Source organism: Toxorhynchites rutilus, chromosome 3, assembly GCF_029784135.1.
Source record: "Toxorhynchites rutilus septentrionalis strain SRP chromosome 3, ASM2978413v1, whole genome shotgun sequence".
Taxonomy (NCBI): Eukaryota; Metazoa; Arthropoda; class Insecta; order Diptera; family Culicidae; genus Toxorhynchites; species Toxorhynchites rutilus.
In genome coordinates, this window is record NC_073746.1 from 150,143,221 (window position 1) to 150,166,189 (window position 22,969).

Sequence of the window (22,969 nt, forward strand, 5' to 3'; positions counted from 1 at the left end):
GAGAATATGGCGGGTGGGATAGGACCTCCCATTTCAGCGTTTCCAAGTGTGTTTTGATCGGTTTCGCGACATGCGACCGAGCATTGTCGTGCTGCAAAATAACTTTATCGTGTCTTTGCTCGTGTTGTGGCCGTTTTTCCTTCAGTGCACGGCTCAAACGCATTAATTGTCATCGGTGGAGGTCCCCCGTAAAGGTTTCATTCGATTTTAGCAGTTCATAATACATCACACCCAGCTGGTCCCACCAAATAGACAGCATAACCTTCATCACCAGTAACGATTCGTTGCAAAAAATCCTTTCTTTTAATTCCGTTGGAGCAGTTGTTCGCACGTGAAAAAACGGCGTTCGACGTCTCGTGGCTTCAATTGTTTTTAAACGATCGGATATGGTTGGCTGGGCTACTCCAAGTGTATCTGCAAGTTCTTGTTGCGGTTGTGACGGATCATGATCGAGTAAAGCCTCCAATTCTTCATCTTCAAACTTTTTCTCATATTCCAAGTCAAAATTATCACTTTTAAACTGTGGAGCTTGGTCACCATAAACTTCCACCAAAATGCGATGACTTTCCGCAGTTTTTTTTCATATTGAAGTAATGAAGTAACACACTCCCCGCAAAAACACTCTCGCTGGTACGAAATTCGACATATTCGAAGTGGCAAAAAAACTATGTTGTTTACGCTTCAACTTTTTGACACACATTGAAAAGGACGCGCAATGACAGTAGCTTTCAAACGAATGTCTGGAAATTTGTTTCACTGGAATAATAATCAAGTTACGCCATCTGTTGTAAAACCGAAAAAACTTACCGGTACACCTACTATATTAAATCGGGGGTTTTTGAGGAAAAAAATTATGATGACAAATGTCTTCAAATTAGGGGAAAAGGCGGGAATTTGGACCACCTAAGCAAATTGCCTAATATTTCCAAACCTATACGGTCTAAATAAAAAATGTTACTTTGTATACTGAGCTACACTTGTTTTCTCAATAAATAATGTTTAATCATTATATGAAGCTTCAATCTACCAAATATAGCATAAAATGAAAGAGATGATTTTTGGACATTAAAATTTGATGCGGGGTGATCTGGACCGCCTGTGGGGTGATTTGGTCCAGGTGTTTCATCGAAAAAAAATTTACTTATGTTTATGTAAAGTATTTTTGGGATAATGTTGCAATCAGTAACAATGTTTTGGGATCGATACCAGGTGTCTTCGCCAGATTCCAGACCAGAAAAGTTGGATTGACACCATCTCGAATTCTGCATGAATCTTTTCACTGTTGGTCGAGCATTTTCAAACAATTTTGATGCTTGGTCAAAGGAAATCCGTTCTCGATGGCTTGCGTTGCTCTTTCAAGCTCTTCCTCCTTCCAACGTTGTCTGTCCATCCTCTTTTTGTAATTCAGCGGCATCTGGAATCAGATAGACCAAAGAAAAGTCTCAAACCTGTAGGACCAATTCACCCCACAGAAACGTGTCCATGTCACCCCACACAACACGCAAAAATTGAAATGCAATTAATTTCATTTATTGTTATCAAACTTACAGTTTCGCTACGTCAAATTGTTCCTCTTCTGTAGGCGAACAGAACTTTACTGCACAATACACGAAAAGTTTGTTTAATTAGCGGGAAAAACCTTAAAACCACTATCGGAAAACTCACATTTTCTGACGATCAAAGTGCTTGCTGTGTTTATGCTACCGTAGAGGTACTTGTGAAGTTTTACCAAAGTTTTTCTACTTTAGGTACATACGGTTTAACAGTAGAAGGAAATGACATTATAAAAAAAATTCGAGTTTTTCTAAAACCACGAATGCATTAAGAGAAGTAAATGATGGTGGTGTCACTGGTTTCCGATTTCAACATGTTCTTCCCAAATTTCACATCCCTGCTGAAGGCTAATATCAACGCAAGAAACTTCTCTGTGCAGTTTTGCTAATTCTCGTCAATCATAGAGCTGCAGTCAATCAACTCTACACCACAAACCACAATCCAATGACTTGTGTGAAGTTAGCGGCCAAAATCCAGCGGCTAAAATCGCATACAAGTCATATGTTGGATGCAACATGCGATAATTTTGTTTTTCGTTATTAATTATTTTAATAATTATAAATTGAACATTCATCGAATAAATAACGTTAGATATATACTCATTCGAAAGAGAAATATGTTATCTATCTTCTAGCATGATTTAACCCATCATCAAAGTATCAGAAGGAAGTTATACATCAAAACGTGCACATGAGTCAATAATTTGAGGAGTACCAATTTCGGAAAATCAAAAAAAGTTGTTCGAAACACCCAAAAACACATTCTTGAAACAATGTTCATTCGATAGAGAAATATTTTATCTATCTTCCGGCCCCTACTTTCATTGATCGGAAAAGGGTCTAAGGAAAGTTATAGGCCAAGTTGTATGGGGGAAATTAATTAATTCAAACAACATTGAAAAAAGTTATTAGAAAGCACCCAATACACATTTTCGAGATAATATTCATTCGATAGAGAACATTTTTATCTATCTTTAGCCATATTTTCATTGATCGGAAAAGGGTTCGAGAAAAGTTATAGACCAAAACGTGTACGAGCTATATGGGAGAAAAAATAATTTGAGAAAATGCGTACAAGTTGTATGGATGAAGGGAATTATTTTAAAGAAAATGTAAAAAAGTTATTTGAAGGCCCAAATTCACATTTTTGAGATAGTACTCATTCGATAGAGAATATTTTTATATATCTTCAACCATATTTTCATTGATCAGAAAAGGGTCTGAGAAATGTTATATGCCAAAATGTGTACAAGTTGTATGGGGGAAATTAATTAAATTAAAGAACATTGAAAAAAAGTTATTAGAAAGGATCCAATACACATGTTTGAGATAATACTCATTCGATAGAGAATATTTTTATCTATCTTCAACCATATTTTCATTGATCGGAAAAGGGTCTGAGAAACGTTATATGCCAAAATGTGTACAAGTTGCATGGGGGAAATTAATTAATTCAAACAACATTGAAAAAAGTTACTAGAAAAGACCCAATACACATTTTCGAGATAATATTCATTCGATAGAGAACATTTTTATTCATCTTTAGCCACATTTTCATTGATCGGAAAAGGTTGGACTCGATTATATACTCGACCGAAAAATTAGAGGAACAGAGGGCGATGTCGGAAATTTTAAGTGATTTTTGACATACCTACTGTAACTTCGTGAAAAATCAACGCATATCGATGGGGTGCGCATCATTTTAAAGTTATAACTTCCAGTTATTAGAACATTTTACGTATATATTTTTATCTTGAGATGTGTAGGTGTAGTTGGCAACAATATCAAGAATAAATGAAAAATCGATTTTTGTTTGTTTTTTTTTTTGAGAATATTCTGGACTAAAACGTTTTTTTTGCTAACCAACTCAATAGTAAATCCAATTAACCTTATCAACCAGCTTTCATTCGATTCCAAGAACGTTCCTGTAGGACCTTCCCACACAGAGGTATTTCTGTTTGAGTCTTTGTCTTTGGTGATGAATAATTCAATAAAAAACATCGCATCGTAAATCTAACGGCAGTTTTGAAAACTCCAATAAATTCAGCATGAGAATAATTTGTTACTTTGACGAAAAAAAAATTATTTGAATTTTTTGTATCGATTTCATAGAAGTGTCAAACCAGGATTTTTATAGTGCTTTACAAAAACCACTGTTATTCTGCAAATATAGTAGTAAGTTCTAATGTTTGCAGACAATTTTTGTAGCCTAGTGTATTACCTAAACATTTGTGAACGTTTCATATCGATACGTTCAACCGTTTATTCTAGACGATTTTTCATAGTTTGGATTAAATTAGAGGAGCATTTAATTGCAAACCGTATCAGAAGTACAAAATTCGACTCCAAAAATGAAAATATGACTTAGTTCAAGCAAAAATGTAACCTTTCAACGTTAAAGTGAAATTTAAGTGGTTATTGTATGTACAGTGGGGTGAAAATTGTGATTTTTGAAGATTTTGCCTGAATTTTCACAAGGAATTGTTTGTATCGATATTTCAACAAAATTAAGGATGATAGAAGTTTAGTATCAAAGAACAAATTGTAGAACTGTTAGAAGCTTTAATTCAATTGATAGAAACAATCAAGTTTAAAATAAATTTTTAGGATAACATAAATAATAACACATTAAAAATTACTAACTTTTAAGTTTTTCACTTCCAAAATTTAAATGTTCCAGTACTATATCCTATATTATAATTTCTCATTTTTCAAATGGAAGCAACAGAATCGTCTTCCGTACGTAGCGTACTTTTTAATGTAGAATTTGAAGCAACAAAGTCCGAAACAGAAAAAAAGTTCTATAACTCTCTCATTGTTGAAATTTGAACATATGCGTAGATGGATTTTTTCATCCAATATGATTGTTTATCATCCCCTGAGAGATTCCGGATAAATTCATTATTTCCATGTGAGAAAGGTGTTTTCTGACTTCAAAGGGATGAATCAAAAATAAAAATCTTCTTTTATATTCAAGAAACGAAACATATAAGCATAAAAAACGATTTTTTTGTGATATACAGTGAAAAGAAATCCGAGACTGTATCGAGTCCACCCTGTATTTTTATTCACTTCAGCCCTGTACATTTATCCACTTCACTCCAATGACATTTAGTATTGGAAAATTTCCAATATTTTTGGTTTCGTTATTGATTTCGGTGCAGTTGAAAATCATTACCATCATAACAACATCCAAATCTATTAGCAATACGTTGGATGTGATTTCGATGCGCGTCTCAATTTTTGCGAGGATCCATATCTGATGAGACCATGCATAAAATATGATAGCTGAATAGAAGACATTTTACCGATGAAAAATGATTTAAAATTAATTAATAATCTCACTATATTAAACATACAATACGTTACGAACCGTAAGTGTTGTTGTTCAGATGATCAGTACTATTTTTGGTAGATATGTTTTGGTGTAATTATATTTTATCTGCACAGTACTCGGGCGATATTCTTGGATGTTTTTTTTAAATTGGAAATTAACCCTGATTTTTAAAGTACCTCAAAATTCAAACCATTTTTCCTTCATATTTGGTATGATTAAATTTGAACTTTTAAATATTTTGTTTTGTTTAATGCTCAAGACTTTTGTAGAATTTTTCGAACGGTCTGGCTTGATAAGGAGGTAAAAAGTGACCAATCCAAATCACCAGCTCTATGAAAAATATTGTATAGGGTTCCAAATAATAAATTTTTGATTTTTTTTTGAATTCTTATAGGTTGGGTGTTGGAACATTTTGATAATTGATTAGGGTATATTTGACGATGTATTTTTTGTTGTTGCCGATATAATAACTATTATACTGTTGACAGCTGGGCACGTGGCAGTATTTAAAAATTGGCAATTGTCATTGAATAAAAAATAGCTGTTTTTTTCAACTAAAAATTCAAAATTTTAAATTTAAAAAATCATATAAATTGAATAATTGAGATAACAAAAAACGACTACGTAAAAATTTAGATAATTCATTTTTACATGCTAGAAAAAAAATTCAGTCAAATTGTGAAATAAATGTACCACCAGCTGGAAAAAACATGATTTCAAAAAAAAAAAACGCGCTTAAATGATGCGTACAAAAATGCTACTTCACTTGGCGTAACCTCATAGTCTTTGCAGTAACTTTTCAACGAGATGCAAAATCGAAAAATCCTTTCCACATAACATTTTTTAAGGCTTCCGAAAATGCAAAAATTTCCTCTTTTATTTTTAAAAATCACAAATTTAGAATCACAAGAAATTGTACCGTGCAATGTTCTGAAATTCTGAAAAAAAACCCAAACTAAAAACACATTCATTCAAATAAAAATTATGTTTTTGTTTTCATGGCACTTACGTTCTCAGTGGATATTTTGGCTTCTCAACGTAGGTGTTACTTACAGAATAATTATCAAAAAACACATACGAACATATTTTAATATAAATTAGAATAGTACTGGATCTCAAAATTCTAAAAAATCAGAATTTGAAAACCGAAAAAAAAAAATTTTTGTGCTGCGCCAAATTTTGAAAACACTGAGAAAAAATCATACATGTCTAGAAAAGGCGTGAGAACACATTTGAGATCAAATTAGAGGAGTTCGGATTTTTTTTGCAAAATTTCCAAATTTTTTCTTGGTATTCAAATTGTTGATGAATTTTTTTTCGATACATCATAGTAAATAGTAATTAGTAAAAACAGTAAATAGTAAAATGAATTTTCAGTATTTTCTTTCTTATTTTTATCTCTAAGTTATTGAGAATGGCGTGAAAAATGAGAAGTGAATTTTTCATCATGAATTATATAGTGAACATCAGAGATTCAAAATATAGTCATTTTTTCATTTAGTACCCTATACAATATTTACCATAGAGCTCGTGATTTGGTTTGGGAGCACTTTTAACTTCCTTAACCAGCCAGCCTCTATCAACTATTCTAAGAACACACGTATTACGATTATGTAATATAATGTAGGAGGAAAATAATGGTTATGGAATTATTAAAAATTTGGTGCAAATTTTCATTTCTTGTTTTCCGAAAAAGTGTGTATTTTTTTAACAAACTCATATTAGTACAACTCGTTTCTAGACTATTTTTGTGTACAGTCAGAGGTTTCCGAACTATAATTTTTTAATAAAGATCTTGCTTGCGTCGTTTTAATAAATTACACGTGATAAAAAAAATCATTCCTTTTGTGGAAAAGCTCAGTTTCATAGTCCAAATTTATGTGTAATACTCTATCACAATCAATAAAACTGATAAAAACTTCGCATATTTTCAAAATATTCTGGCAGAAAATTCCCTACACAAAAACATGTTGTAAAAACTGAATTTTTAGAACACATACCGAAAATTAAATTCACTAGGAAGTGTGTCGTTTTACTTAGCGATATTTTCTTTTCAGCTAAAATGGTTAAGTCGAGGAAGCAGACTGTTCTTCAAGAAAATCGAGACAGAGATCATTTCGAATCGAAATACGGTGGTCTATGGATGAATCATTTGAATACGCATGATCCCGAAGCGTACACCGTATTGGGGGTGAAATTTACAGAATCCAATCACTTGAAGATTCTGACCCTGATCAGAAAATTTCAAAAGTCTTCTGTTATTAATGTGGGTGTGGAAAATTATGAGAAACATCATCTTTCTAAATTGCCTTCATTTGATGAAATACACCTAATTGACAAGGCTTCATTATCCCTCTCAACTGTTAGAGGTTCATCATTATTTATTGATAGTGATGATTCAATTTATAATGACGCACATTTTACGAATCCAAATAAAACATTGCTTTAACCAAAAATAATAAATTTGTTAGTACAGGAGCAAACTGCGTCATTAATTGTAACTTTGAAAGTTGTGAAACAACTAGTACATTGTCACAACAGGAAGTTTTCAGTTTTGAGGAAGGTAGCAGCACTGATATACAAGATGAAGTGTTAAGTTTAGATGAGGTTCAGAACAGTATATTGAATGCGCAGGACATTGATGCAAGTAATGTGATAAATAAATCAATTGTACAAACAACTATTGGTAAGGTAGACGATATGAACTCTACTAATTTACCGCAAAGGGACACTAGATTTAACGAATTTAAAATGAAAGATTTCTGGGATTCGGGAAAAGCTCTCGTTTGGAAACGAGAGCAACTCCAATGTTTGTTGGATGGGGAAAACAAATTAATTAGGTTCAAGACTGGATATAAAGAGCGAATTAAATTCGACACTTTTCAAGAGCAAGAATCATATACAACATTCCATGATTTAATCCGACATCCTAATGATACATGTCATGTTTATTTCAAAGGTGTAAAAGATTACGTTCCATTGAAAAAAAACCAAACGAACGATTAAAGTTTTTGCACGTTGCATGTTTCTTCCATGTAAACGTTTTATGTTCATCACTACATTTGATCCATTGAAAAATGATGCCATAACTTTCAAAATTCTGCATGACATGGATGATATTCATCATCCAACTCCATTGGCTCCACAAATTCGGGGAAAACATAGAATTAAATTACAACAAGAAATTTTGAAAACTACCACTCGTGATTTCATTTCAAACCAAATTGACACTCTTCATGATAATCAAACTTTGTTCGATTTGGATAGAAATCTTCGAGGATGATACAGCCAGAAAGATGGCTTCTGAGGCAAGATATAAGCTCCGAGAAGATAAGAATGTCTTCTCTGCTCTTGTAGAGTTGTTGAGCAAGCCTGAGACTTCAATTATGTTTTTGCAATACAAACCTATTAATATTCTTCTTATGACGAAAGCACAGCTTGATATTTTCAATAACATTTCAGTAGAATCTGGTCTAATTGACTTTCATTGACTTCCACTGGTATTCAGTGGTATTCTATATCCGGTAAGAGTATGCTTCTGTATAGTTTAATCGCACGTGTTCAAATTTGTCCTCGTGATAAATTAAAACCATTTCCTATCGCCAATTTTTTTACTGAAAATCACTACACCTGGAATATTGAGACTAATTTGGGTTTCATAAAACAATTTATAGTCAATAACACGAAAAAAAGTCTCCCTTCTATTTTTCGAACTGTCACAACAGATTTTTCACTAGCTGAGATAAATGCTCTTATGACATCTTTTAATGGAATGTCCATAATGCAGTATCTCAAAGCTTGTGAAGCGTGGGTTCTAGACAAAAACTTGAATCAAAAATTATATTTTGTTGTTATCAAGTTGTGTAGCTCTCATTTGACGAAAATGTTTTATAGGGATGTAGACAAATTCATACCTGAAAAATATCATCCGAATAACAATTTTTTGTAAAATTGTGTTTGCGTCTTTGTTCAATATAAGATACGCAGCCACGATTTACGATATTTTAAAATTATTTTTCACATATTTATTGACTAAAAAGACAAATACCAAATTAGATTCATATGGATGTTTGTCAAAATATTTAAATTTATTAAAAGAAGATGTATCAATACCTAGTGATACAGAATCTTGCACTGTAAGTAACGTTTTTGATACAGAAAATTGTGATGATTTCAAGACAATTTATCAGTCAAGTCCTTTTTATCAACGAGGATTGATTGATTTCAAATCTGTGGTGAATGAAGAAGTGGGTGATTTTGGGATAGCAGCATCAGAAACAAACTCAATTTATACATTTATCAACACATTTTTGAAAAAATATATTACATATTTACCTTTCTGGACCCCTTTATTATCCAGAAACGCAGATCGTTGAATTGAAGCAAAGATTCAATCGATCAAATAATGGGACTATTCAAGAATATCACAAGGACATAAAATGTGATATTAAAAATTGCACCTTTATTGGCAATCAAGATCGGGTGAGAATCGATGATTATATTTTACATATTCATGAAAATAATGTAAATACGATCGTCAAGAGATTCAAATTGCGAGTACCAAATACGCGAAATACAAAAATGAAGAATTTTGAACGACCTGATGCAACACCTTTCTTGAATAAAACTTCCCGAAAACGAAAACTGTCAAATTCTGAATCATTCGTTACTCCAGCCTGATGAAGCAAACCCCTCTTAGTAAAATGCGTATTTCAGAATTGTACAGAGAAAAAGAAAAATTAAAGAAAGGCAAGAGTAGAAGAAAGCTTCCGTTTTGTGATAAAAAATTAGATTCATTGGAATGTATTTCTAAATGGTGGGGAAAATATAAAATTGATAACGGAAAGCAAAACCTTGTTGAAGAAGGCGTCCAAGCTGTGAAGCCTGACAATTAAATAATGAATTAAATTTGAATTCTGTTAGCAAGATTCGTCTTATTGTAGAATAGATGAATCTGTCTCCGAAGAATTGTAGATTATTATACTGCTCCAAGAACCGAAAAATGTGATGGCATAAAATTAATCTACAGAGAATCTACCTTACAATAGGGTGATCTCAAGACACTTTTCGAATGTGGATGGAACAGTTATTTAACGAATTTTCTTGTAGATGTTTTACATAGAGAACATAATATGTTCCATTGCTCGTAATGCACATAGAATATTCTGCGACCAAACTCCAATGTTATTTGGGCTTTCTCCAGTCGATCTTAATATTCTAGAGAATATTTGTTTGAATATAAATAATGCTGAAATGTCAGTTTTACCTATGTTATTCAAGGCTCATTTCACTTTAGCCCTTATCAATTTAAAGGAAAAAAACATTTATCTTCATAGATTCTAAACATGTGTATAGGTCGGATCAAATGTTCAACATTATCAAAACTAATCTAAACAAATACACCAGGAATCGTGAAACTTCAAATTTTTTAAATATTTTAAATAAATTCACTCCCATTGATATGAAATGCAATTTTCAACCAGATGGAGTAAACTGTGGAGTTCATGTTCTTTATAATATTGAGATGTATCTCACCAATCAAAATCTTTTAAGTACTTCATTCGATCCAAAATATGAGCGGATGAGAATTTAGAAAAACATTATTTTAAATTCCAATAATGTTGAAAAGATGTGTCCGGGCTGCGGAGTAACCGAGAATGACACATCGTTTTCGGAACAGTGAATTTGGCAAAGTGTAATAAATGCAACAGGGTGTGGCATGTGAATTGCATCAGGGATAAAATATTACTTAAAAATTCCACACATTCTTCTTGCGTAATGTGTGTTGGAATCAAGTACGATTTCAAGAAGTAAATAAAAATGACCAACAATTTTATATTCAAATGAAATATTTTTTTCTACCATACAAGAAGTGGGACTCAACAATTTTTATATAACTTTTTTATAAGCATCAGTTGGATTCAACTCCGCCAGCCTTTTAATAAAAATTATACGCTGACGGTTCCAAGTCCGTGAGGGAGGAGGAAATTCAACAATACTTCATAAAAGAATTTAATGCTTTGGAATCAAGGAAGTTCAAAATGGAGAAAAGTAAATAAATAAAAGTATTGTTTTAATTTACCAACCTGTCAACACTCATTATTGAATATTTGCAGGAACTATTGTAGCTTCTCTGAAAGCTAACTTTTTTATGATGTTGAAACAAGAAGGTAAATTTCACACTTAAAATTAGAGATTATTATATTATTATTATTTTAGATGGAACGTATATTCCGTAACTCAATTATAACCCAATTATATATACTATCCGGTTGCATAATGAGTATTGGAAAAAAAACCTTCCATTAAAACGAAATAAATCATAACACAACAACTAAACATCATTCATTACTGTCATGTCAGAAATATTATTAAAATGAATGAAATAAAAGAGTTACAGTATCAAGAGAGTATTCTAGTCTAGAAATTTGAAAAATATAAAAAATATCTTTTATTTTTGAAGTTTAGCTAGTTTTTTTGCAAATCCCGTTATTTATCGAGTGATAGCCATTTTATTGATGAGGTATATAATCTAGTAGGGCCTTGACTCCAAACTTGAAGCACGTTTTATTTTTTTAAACAGACGTACACGATATCTCAAGTTCTACAGAATCGATCAATTGCAAATGAATGTGAATGTGTGATGTAAATAATTATTTATACATCCCTCTATCGCATAAACCAAAGAAAAAATTTTTTTTTAATTTTATTATTTTCGAAAAAAAATTGTCGTAAAAACGTTCAAAAATGCAAATTATTTTATCAAATGGCCACCATTTGGTCAAAACTGATTTTTTTTATTTGTCCGAGGTTCATACGATAGCGGTATCTGTACTGATTCATAATTATTTCGATTTTTATGTTTAAGATAAGCAGAAAGACTGAAATCGCGTTCGCCATGGCATAACTTATTTTTAAACCCCCTCACAACACCAGCTTGTAACTACTTTAATTTCGAATTTCCCGTTTAGTTCTCGTTGTATTGTCAGAAGATAAATAAAGAATTAATGAAATAATTGATGGTGAAAATATTCTTTGTTTTCTTTGTTCAGAAACTCGAGTCCTAGAATCCTAGATCCTTAATCCTAGAATCCTAGAATCCTTAATTTATTATCAGTACTCAACAATAAACTAGTTGTATATTATAATGAAAGAATAATAATTTTTCAACAGTAGTAAATATTACTGCAAAGGGCTTAAAGATGAACTAGTTAACTATTGTTTTCCTTTGCCACTTCGTTGAAACAGTCCCAAAACGTGTCGTGAGCTTCGCATGTTACGTATGATTGTTTCTCTTTCCGTTTAACAGGTGTTGAAGACGGCAATGAGCTGTTACTCTTAAAAGATTCGTAGCAAAATATTTCTGTATTATCCATTTAGATTTTTTGTCAGGCTGTCTCCGTTTGGAGATCTTCCATAGAACATCGTATCTAAAAATGTTGCAATATGGTTATTTAGACCTTCTGTGTTACATCAAATTGCATCACGGAAAAAACGCTGTAGAAATTCTCCCAGTAGACCGATCCTTTTGAAAATTTTAGACAATAAAATAAAAACTATTAAACAACTTTTGGCATTTTCTTTTTATTCATACTTCGAGCCCAAGCCCGTATGCTCGCACCTTCCTCTCTACCCCGTCCATAAGGTTCTGTACAACGTCAGGTTGTAGTTTTTTTTGAACAGAAATCCATTTTCTCTTGAAGTCCGCCTCCGATTTGACAACTTTTGGGTTCTTCCGGAGGGCCTGCTTCATAATCCCCCAATATTTCTCTATTGGGCGAAGCTCCGGCGCGTTGGGGAATTCATTTCTAGGCAATGCGGCTTCGTCAGCATTTCGGTGTACAGCTTCCGGGCTCGCGTCTTCCCCACCATATTTTGCCTTTCGTCGCGGTTAGGAGCCTTCTGAACCTTAAATGTACGCAGGCCCTCCCGCTGCTTGGTCCGCTGGACGAATGAACTAGACAAATTCAGCTTATTGGCGACATCCCGGACCGAACTTCTCGGATCACGTCTAAACTGCTTAACTACGCGCTTGTGATCTTCTTCACTGACGGAGCATCCATTTTTGCCGTTCTTCACCTTCCGGTCGATGGTTAGGTTCTCGAAGTATCGTTTTAGTACTCTGCTGACCGTGGATTGGACGATTCCCAGCATCTTACCGATGTCCCGATGTGACAACTCCGGATTCTCGAAATGAGTGCGCTGGATTAAATCACGACGCTCTTTTTCGTTCGACGACATTTTTCCAAATTTACGAAAAATTGACAGTGAAGCATGGCCAACGTGATCTATACACTCTTATCTGATTATAAGCGAAAGCTGAAGATATAATTCCTAAAAATTAAATTTCTACAGCGTTTTTTCCGTGATGCAATTTGATGTGACACACCCTTTAATTAGTGAGCGTGTCGCTTTAATGTGTAGTGAAGTAAGTCTCCCTCTCTCGGCTTAGCTTCCTTGAAATCGGTTATAATGTTTTTTTCAATCTTGAATGAAAATAATTAATTGATATTCTTCGTTCACTCAAAATTCCAAATCCAAAATGAAAACACACACATATCCAAACAAATTGCATTATTATGTTATTTTAAAAAACATTGAGATTCTTTGTAGGAAACTTGGTGCACTATTAAATATTATATCTACTCTAAGCGAAAAAAAAAATATACGTTCATGATTTTTATGTGTCTGTGTTTATGATATGTTCTGTAAAATTCAAATCTGTAAAATTTTATTACACTGATTTTATTTACGCGACTGATGCGTGTGCGCAAAAAAAAAGGCATAATAACAGAATTCCCCTTCACCGGCGCGCGCTCGTCAGATCACGTATTTTCAAGAAAATCGCAAATTTCGAGAGAATCGCGTAGATAAAATCACGGAAAAAAATCGCGTAAAAAGAATACAGTTTATACTTATTTATAGAGCCATTCCATGCCAAACTGAAAAGTGGGTCTTAGATTTTAGTGAAAAGTGGTAGTTTTGTTCTTTTTCGCAAAACAATAGCATTTCTCAGACCCTTTTCCGATCAATGAAAATATGGTTGAAGATAGATAAAAATATTCTCTATCGAATGAGTACTATCTCAAAAATGTGTAATTGGGCCTTCAAATAACTTTTTTACATTTTCTTTAAAATAATTCCCTTCACCCATACAACTTGTACGCATTTTCTCAAATTATTTTTTCTCCCATATGACTTGTACACGTTTTGGCCTACAACTATTCTCGAACCCTTTTCCGATCAATGAAAATGTGGCTAAAGATTGATAAAAATGTTCTCTATCGAATGAGTAGTATCTCAAACATGTGTATTGGATCCTTTCTAATAACTTTTTTTCAATGTTCTTTAAATTAATTATTTTCCCCATACAACTTGTACACATTTTGACATATAACATTTCTCAGACCCTTTTCCGATCAATGAAAATATGGTTGAAGATAGATAAAAATATTTTCTATCGAATGAGTACTATCTCAAACATGTGTAATTGAGCCTTCAAATAACTTTTTTACATTTTCTTTAAAATAATTCCCTTCGCCCATACAACTTGTACGCATTTTCTCAAATTATTTTTTCTCCCATATGACTTGTACACGTTTTGGTCTATAACTTTTCTCGAACCCTTTTCCGATCAATGAAAATGTGGCTAAAGATTGATAAAAATGTTCTCTATCGAATGAGTATTATCTCAAACATGTGTATTGGATCCTTTCTAATAACTTTTTTTCAATGTTCTTTAAATTAATTAATTTCCCCCATACAACTTGTACACATTTTGGCATATAACATTTCTCAGACCCTTTTCTGATCAATGAAAATATGGTTGGAGATATATAAAAATATTCTCTATCGAATGAGTACTATCTCAAAAATGTGTAATTGGGCCTTCAAATAACTTTTTTACATTTTCTTCAAAATAATTCCCTTCACCCATACAACTTGTACGCATTTTCTCAAATTATTTTTTCTCCCATATGACTTGTACACGTTTTGGCCTATAACTTTTCTCGAACCCTTTTCCGATCAATGAAAATGTGGCTAAAGATTGATAAAAATGTTCTCTATCGAATGAGTACTATCTCAAACATGTGTATTGGATCCTTTCTAATAACTTTTTTTCAATGTTCTTTAAATTAATTATTTTCCCCATACAACTTGTACACATTTTGGCATATAACATTTCTCAGACCCTTTTCCGATCAATGAAAATATGGTTGAAGATAGATAAAAATATTTTCTATCGAATGAGTACTATCTCAAACATGTGTGATTGAGCCTTCAAATAACTTTTTTACATTTTCTTTAAAATAATTCCCTTCGCCCATACAACTTGTACGCATTTTCTCAAATTATTTTTTCTCCCATATGACTTGTACACGTTTTGGTCTATAACTTTTCTCGAACCCTTTTCCGATCAATGAAAATGTGGCTAAAGATAGATAAAAATGTTCTCTATCGAATGAATATTATCTCGAAAATGTGTATTGGGTGCTTTCTAATAACTTTTTTCAATGTTGTTTGAATTAATTAATTTCCCCCATACAACTTGGCCTATAACTTTCCTTAGACCCTTTTCCGATCAATGAAAGTAGGGGCCGGAAGATAGATAAAATATTTCTCTATCGAATGAACATTGTTTCAAGAATGTGTTTTTGGGTGTTTCGAACAACTTTTTTTGATTTTCCGAAATTGGTACTCCTCAAATTATTGACTCATGTGCACGTTTTGATGTATAACTTCCTTCTGATACTTTGATGATGGGTTAAATCACGCTAGAAGATAGATAACATATTTCTCTTTCGAATGAGTATATATCTAACGTTATTTATTCGATGAATGTTCAATTTATAATTATTGAAATAATTAATAACGAAAAACAAAATTATCGCATGTTGCATCCAACATATGACTTGTATGCGATTTTAGCCGCTGGATTTTGGCCGCTAACTTCACACAAGTAATCCAATGGGTCGGGTCCACAGCTTTCATAAGTTATTATTAGCATTGACGCAATAAACCGCCGAGTCAAGAGAGAATAAAGCCCCTCTCATCACTGGACAATAATTTGAAGAATAAATTGCTGTCGAGAGTTAATTCAACTGAATCATGAAGTGATGATCCCCCGTCCCATATCCTCCAAATTCTTCGGATAGTTTACCAACGAAACCGATATTCCCGAGACCGAAGAGCGAAACTCGCTTCGTATATAAAACAAGCGTTTTCACACCCGAATAACGGCAAATTTGCATAATCCCCCTATTTAACGTTCCACCGTGAAACAAAGACGGTGATGGGCTAAGCTCTTCGACGTAGATTTGCCAGCCCGCGGCCTGCGACAGATTAGCGAAATCCATGCGATAGCATCGATGACCCAAATCGCCACGCGCCACGCCAGACAGCATTGATGAGCGTGACTGTTCACTAACCGGTCATCGATTTCATGCTCCCACTCCCTTCGCCATTCCTTCGTCCAGAACCTTCTTGTCACTCACCTTGTTTTGCTTTTAAAATCTATCGGAAAGGTCCCGACGAGAGGCGTCACGGTGTATTTTACGATCAAATTTACCTTAAAATGAGGAATAAATCGAAGGAATAAGCACCCGTCTGATGGGGGAAACTGGTTTTCGGAAAAGGGTTCCGTTCCCCGCGTTCCGGAGCGCTATCGCTGTCAATCCACTAATTTCGATTGGCTGCGTATTCAAATGAGTGTATGAGAAATGGAATTGATAATCGGGCTGGACGCGCTGATTGCAGTTGTGAGCCACAGCTCGATAGTGCCTATCCGCTCAGGGCAGCAGATACTTCGAAGCTGATTGGTGAAGAAAATGATTATTAGGATTCAAAAATGATAATTAATCATATCTATGCAGTGCGACAGAAGTAAGTTTTTTTTGTTCATAATCATGTTTATAATAACATAAAGTTAACTAATGACCCATCAAGATACGTATAATCAAGAAGGTATGGATAATATTATTCATGTGTCATAGACAACATGATTTCTAAGTTCAATAGAACAAATAAAAACCGAGTACCTAACTGAAATATTAATATTACAATTGCGAATTTACGAGACTTCAGTTGCAACGTTTCTCTTAGAGGCATCGAAGTGCCTGCAGCAGTTGTTATTTTGAATAGGAACAATACAAGTGAAGTATCTTCAAGTCTTCTTCAATTGAATGGTTTTATCTATATACAGTAGAGTGTCAATGGATGTAGTAAATCTCGTAAATCTTGACGTTTCATGCAATTCTAAGACATTTGGCATCAAAAAACTTTTTTTTTAAAAACCCATTCACTCCCCCCTAGGGTGATTTATCAATTTTCAGAAAACTAAAATTTTGAGATCTGCGACAATAGTAAATGAAGTCCGTATGAGCCAGTATTTTGCAGAGGGTATTTTATCGTGCAAATCAACATTTCGCAGCAAGTTCCGAATGAAAAATCGATATAATTATTTTTATTGGCACTTAAAACCATACGTTTCGTCTCGTATTCCGAAAAGAATAAGTCCCAGAGTGTCGATTTTTGACAAATTTTTTTTTCGAGATGACATTGGATCTCGACGTTTCATGCAATTTGAAGACATTTAGCATCAAACTTTTTTTTTTTGCAAACCCCGATTTCCTTTACTCCCCCCTTGGGTGATTTTTCGGTTTTCCAAAAATTCAAACTTTGACCGCTTTGCGACATTAGTAAACGAAGTCCGATTGAGCTGATATTTTGCATAGGGTAGTTTTTCGTGGGAATGAACATTTTTAATCAAGTTCGCTTTGAAAATTCGAGATGACCATTTTCATTGGCAATCTAATATACAGCCATTCCATGCCAAACCGATATAGTGGTACCCAGATTTTCGTGAAATGTGGTTTGTTCTTTATCACTAAACATTTGACCCGTATTTTTTTTTTATTTTTTCAGTAGGGTGACCATTTTCATTTTAGGGTTGTCCGAAAAAGGAAGTTTTTCCTTTTTTTTTCAAAAATGAGCGACATATCAAATTAAAGCCAATCACCTGGTCTTTTTTGAATGCTGCAACTCCAGAAAATTCGAATTCTGTTCTCGTTTTTATTGATTGTATTCGTTTTTTCTTGTGTTCATAGTCTCGGGACCAAGGGCGCTATATTTTTTTTCTATTTTTTCTGGAAAGCTGAGGATTTTTCACATAACATATGTCGAAACCAGAGAGACGTTTTCTTGGTTTTTGAGTTATGGTTTTTCAAAGTTAACCGATGGTACACAAAATCATTCATCACTTTTTTCCAAAAATGTTCTTTGTTCAAAAATGTATTACTTTTGAACTACTGAACCGACTCAGATGATCGATATATCAAATTAAAGCCAATTATCTAGTCTTTTTTTTTAAAATGACAAATTGGTCAATTAATTGAATTCTAGTCGCATACATACAGTCTAGTTGCATAGAAATATTGAACGAAGACTGAAGACATGTTAATTTTGAAAAATCATAACTTAAAAACGAAAACTGACACATCTCTGATTTTTTGATTATTGTTATGTAAAAAAATCTCAGCTTTCAAGAGAAAAAATATAAAAAAACATAGCATCCTTGGTCCCGAAACCATGTAAACTATAAAAAACAAATGCAATAAATATTTACGAAATCAAAATCCATTTTTTTTTCGCAAGTCTAATATTTAAAAAAAAAACTAATTGGCTTTCATTTTCGATCATCTGAATCGGTCCAGGAGATCGAAAGTTATGAATTCTTGTGTTGAAAAAAGAGGAAAAGAATGATTTTTCGAACCATCGGTCAGCTTTGAAGAATCATAACTCAAAAACGAAAAAAACGCCTCTCAGGTTTCGACATATGTTATGTAAAAAAAAAATATAGGAAAATATAGCGTCTTTGGTCCCGAGACTATGAAAATAATAAAAAAACGAATACAATCAATAATAACGAGAGCAGAATTCGAATTTTCTGGAGGTATGGTATGGAGGTATGGCCAGGTTATTGGCTTTAATTTGATTTGTCGATCATCTGAATCGGTCTAGTTGTTCAAAGGTTATGAATTTTTGAAAAAAGTCTTTTTTGGAAAAAAGAGGAAAAAGTTGATTTTTCGGACAACCCTAAAATGGAAATGGCCACCTTAATGGAAAAATAAAATAAATACGGGTCAAATGTTTTGCGATAAAGAACAAAACTACCAACTTTCACGAAAATCTTTTTGTAGCAAACGAGCATAAAAATTCAACAACAGTTCATTCGTTTGATACATTATTACACCTGCAGCTCACATATATAAACATGATACATTTCATGAAAGTGGCAAAAAGTTATGAGGTAAAAAGAGTTTTGCGATGTTTTGATCTATTTTTTAATTTTGGGAATGTAAATAGTTCTAAAATAATTGGAAAGTTCGAAACTACACAGTTTCGATTAGTTCAAAAATTGCTTGTGGGGCGAAAGTTCAAACCATCATTTTGCTCTCAAAAAAATTATAAAATGTTTTCAACCAAATTTTTAACGGGATCCACAAGAAGAAAACTGATTTGAAGAAATGCACTCCAGAAATGCTGTCGGACCGACAGATGCTTCGGGAGAGAGTCTCGAAGCGTCGGATTGCGGTAGACCCCGGTATTTCTGAATCAGTTCTGAGGAAGAGGCTCATACCAGTAAGTGATTTATGATTTGAATCTTCGTTTATTGACATTTCTACTTCTGCTGGGATGTGCCAGCGAGCACCTAGGACGGTTCGGACCAGTTGAACTTTTTGACATATGCTGAAAAGGACGCGCAATGACAGTAGCTTTCAAACGAATGTCTGGAAATTTGATTCACTGGAATAATAATCAAGTTACGCCATCTGTTGTAAAACCTAAGAAACTTACCGGTACATCTAATTTATTAAATCGGGGTTTTCAAGAAAAAAAATTCTGATGTCAAATGTCTACAAATTACATGAAACGTTGAGATCTACTGTCATCTCGAAAATTTGTTTTTTGTCAAAAATAGACTCTCTGGGACTCATTTTCAGGGTGTATTTACGAGTGAGCAGTCTCCAGCACGAATTCAACCAAGTTGCAAAACTGGCAGGAAAGGATTGGGCTTTTAGCTTCATGAGGAACCATGATCTGTTTCTTCGAACCCCAGAACAGCGCAACGAAGCAACCGCGCTCCAATGCAAAGCGTCGGAATCCTCAAAACCGACATCCATGATAAGGAATAAAAATAAACAATTGCTCCAAAATAATTCAAAATGAATTTCAAATGAAAATTGTTTTTATTTTCACCATGCATTCAATTCAATAACGGTTAAGTTTCGTTTATGTTAATGTTTTCACAATGAACTTCAAATAAATGTTGTTTTTTTCAACAATGAGTTTCAAATAAATCAAGTGAAGCTATGTATTTACAAACTTGATCTTTAAAAATAAAAATGATTTGGTGTCTGTTCCTCACGATTTAACTCAAGAACGGAGCAACGGATTTAAACAGTCAGTATCAGGATTGATGCGTCTTAGTCTACATGAGGTTTATATGCCAAAAAAGAAATTATATACCGCGAGTATAGATTACGTACATAAAAATAATTTCTGTGGGAACTTGAGTGTTCGTAATGGTTTATATCAATATATTAATCGTGGGTGGGACGAAGTTCGCCGAGTCAGCTAGTTTGACAATAAAAATAATTCTGTTTCAAATGTTGGACATTTTCAGGTATCTTATATTGTCAGTGTCCATCCTCCCAAAAATTTCCACGTGATATATTCGACCATTACACCCACCCATCTTCACCCATAAAACATCATACAACACCCCCGTCCTCCCCACTGGATGGTGCCAAGTTACATCAGAAGTACAATTCAATAAGTGCGCACTTTTGCCCCGTACGGTGCGCAGCTTTGCCCCCACTATAGGGCAAAAGTACGCATTTGTCATTTTGTATTAAAATAGGTTATTGTTCAACTACAAACAAAACTCGACAAATTATTGTACTACGTTTCGAAGGTAATATACCGTTCTGAATCATATTTCGGACGCTTAAGGCATATGATGCAAAAAAAACAGATCTAAACTTTATGCACTAATACATGTTGATATTTCCAATAAATTAGTTCAATATGCATTCAAGCTTTCTACTTTGGTACCTATTCGATTGAAAACATAAAAAAATAATCGAATAAAATGCTTTTCAAATGGAGCGAATAAAAATCAAACTTCGGACACTAAATCAAATTTCGGACACTTTATTTTGTAATTTTATGGACGAAAATTACATTACACTTGTTTATATTTTATAATCAACTGCAAAACACTTACCAAGCAATCACAGTAAACTGTTAACGATGATGAAAACTGATGAAACACGGGAGAAATTTAAAAATTTATGAACGGGAAATTCTACGTGCTCACGATAAGCAAACGTCAAACACAAACGATAATGCGTGGATTTTGGATTTTGGATCGATTTCTCCCTACTATGTAATAATTCAAATGTAATTCTCAAATGAAGTGATAGTGAAACCAAGGGATTACTCTAAAGAAGCAATTGTGATATTAATTTTACAGTTCTATCATCAGTGCATTAAGCATTTCAAGATATTAGTGTCCGAAATATGATGTTGTCCGAAATATGATTCAGAACGGTATATAGTTACAATTTGGTCAGCAAACTGAATTTTATTTGCTTTTATTTCAAGAGTTTTTGGACAACAGTTAGGTTAGGACATGAAAATTGGTATGTAGGGGTTTTTGGGTTCGGGGAAGGTTCTTATGATAGTTCGAAACCCCTCCCCCTCCTCTCTAAGGGGGGACTGCCATACAAATGAAACACAAATTTTTGCATTACTCGAGAATTAATCAAGTAAATGAAACCATATTTAGCATGTGAAGGTTTTAGGGTGCAATGAATGTTTTTAAGGTGGTTAGGCACTCCACCCCCTCTCTAAGGGGGAGCTGCCATACAAATGAAAAACAAATTTCTGCATAACTCGAAAACTAATCAAGCAAATGGAGCCAAATTAAGCATATGGAGATGTTTCTATGGCGGTTAGGCCTTCCACCCGCTTCTCTAAGTACTACCATACGAATGAAGCATACATTTCTGCATAATTCAAAAACCAATCAAGCAAACGGAACCAAATTTGGCTGAAGCTACTCGTCCGTGTGAAAAAACAAAAAATTTGAAGTATCTCGGATGGCTTTTTTCTGAATCGATTCGTGATCGTTTTTACCGATTCAGTAGAATCAGCAGTAACTGAAAACATCTAAACATGGTATAATGCATCGGCTCCGCCGTCGTTACTTGTGGGTATAAATAAGCAATTTGCCATTTCAAATTACAGTTTTAATCCAGCTAGTGAACATTTTATCTAATTCTGATATCACAAACACAGAGATTTTTATCGATACAATTAATGGATGGAATGTATCGCAAACAGCGGTTCGATCGAAGCACCATGTCAATTTTCTTGCCGTCTGGTATAGAATGCTTCTGTGTTTTTGCATCACACGCACACATTGTTGTTGATTTTATGTTATTTTATGAACTAGGAGACGAAAGAGGCGCTAACACTGGAATATATCTTCGTGTTTGTTGTGGTACATGCGTTCGTTGGATCTGAGAAATTCTTGTATTGGGTGTGTTATTAGCTGACGTTCCGTACCTACACTTCAGAATAAATTCCGGGCACTTAGGACATTCGTGACCGGTTGACGAATGATCTTCGCCGCAATGAATGCACTGCGTAGTTGTATTTTCTTTAATACATCATTTGTGTGATGCTTACATCCGCATGAATTGCAACTGTTGTTAACAACACAGTGCAGTTTTGTTCGGTGGAAGCACCGCGCGAATTATCGAATTAACGCCTTTTTTAAATTTTTGGTTTTTAATTTTTTTACGCGGATTTACCTGTTTCCGCGTGTAAAAATCTGTGTACAGTGTACAGATCGACAACAGATCGTTATGCATGATCTCATGAATTCTGATATGAATCCTTCGTTGATATATACATAGCAATATGAAAATCCTTTTAGACTGATTTACCATTTTACCATTCTCGTTAAATGTTTTGAGATGAAGTCCAAGATTTTCCTGGTCTTGAAATT

At 33.7% G+C, this 22,969-nt stretch overlaps 1 protein-coding gene across 5 annotated transcripts in view; it reads left to right on the forward strand.

The window, feature by feature from the left end:
* The window catches only part of LOC129774960 (laminin subunit alpha-1), a 427,736-nt gene that overhangs the window by 11,724 nt on the left and 393,043 nt on the right, over positions 1 to 22,969 (forward strand). The window lies entirely within an intron of this gene.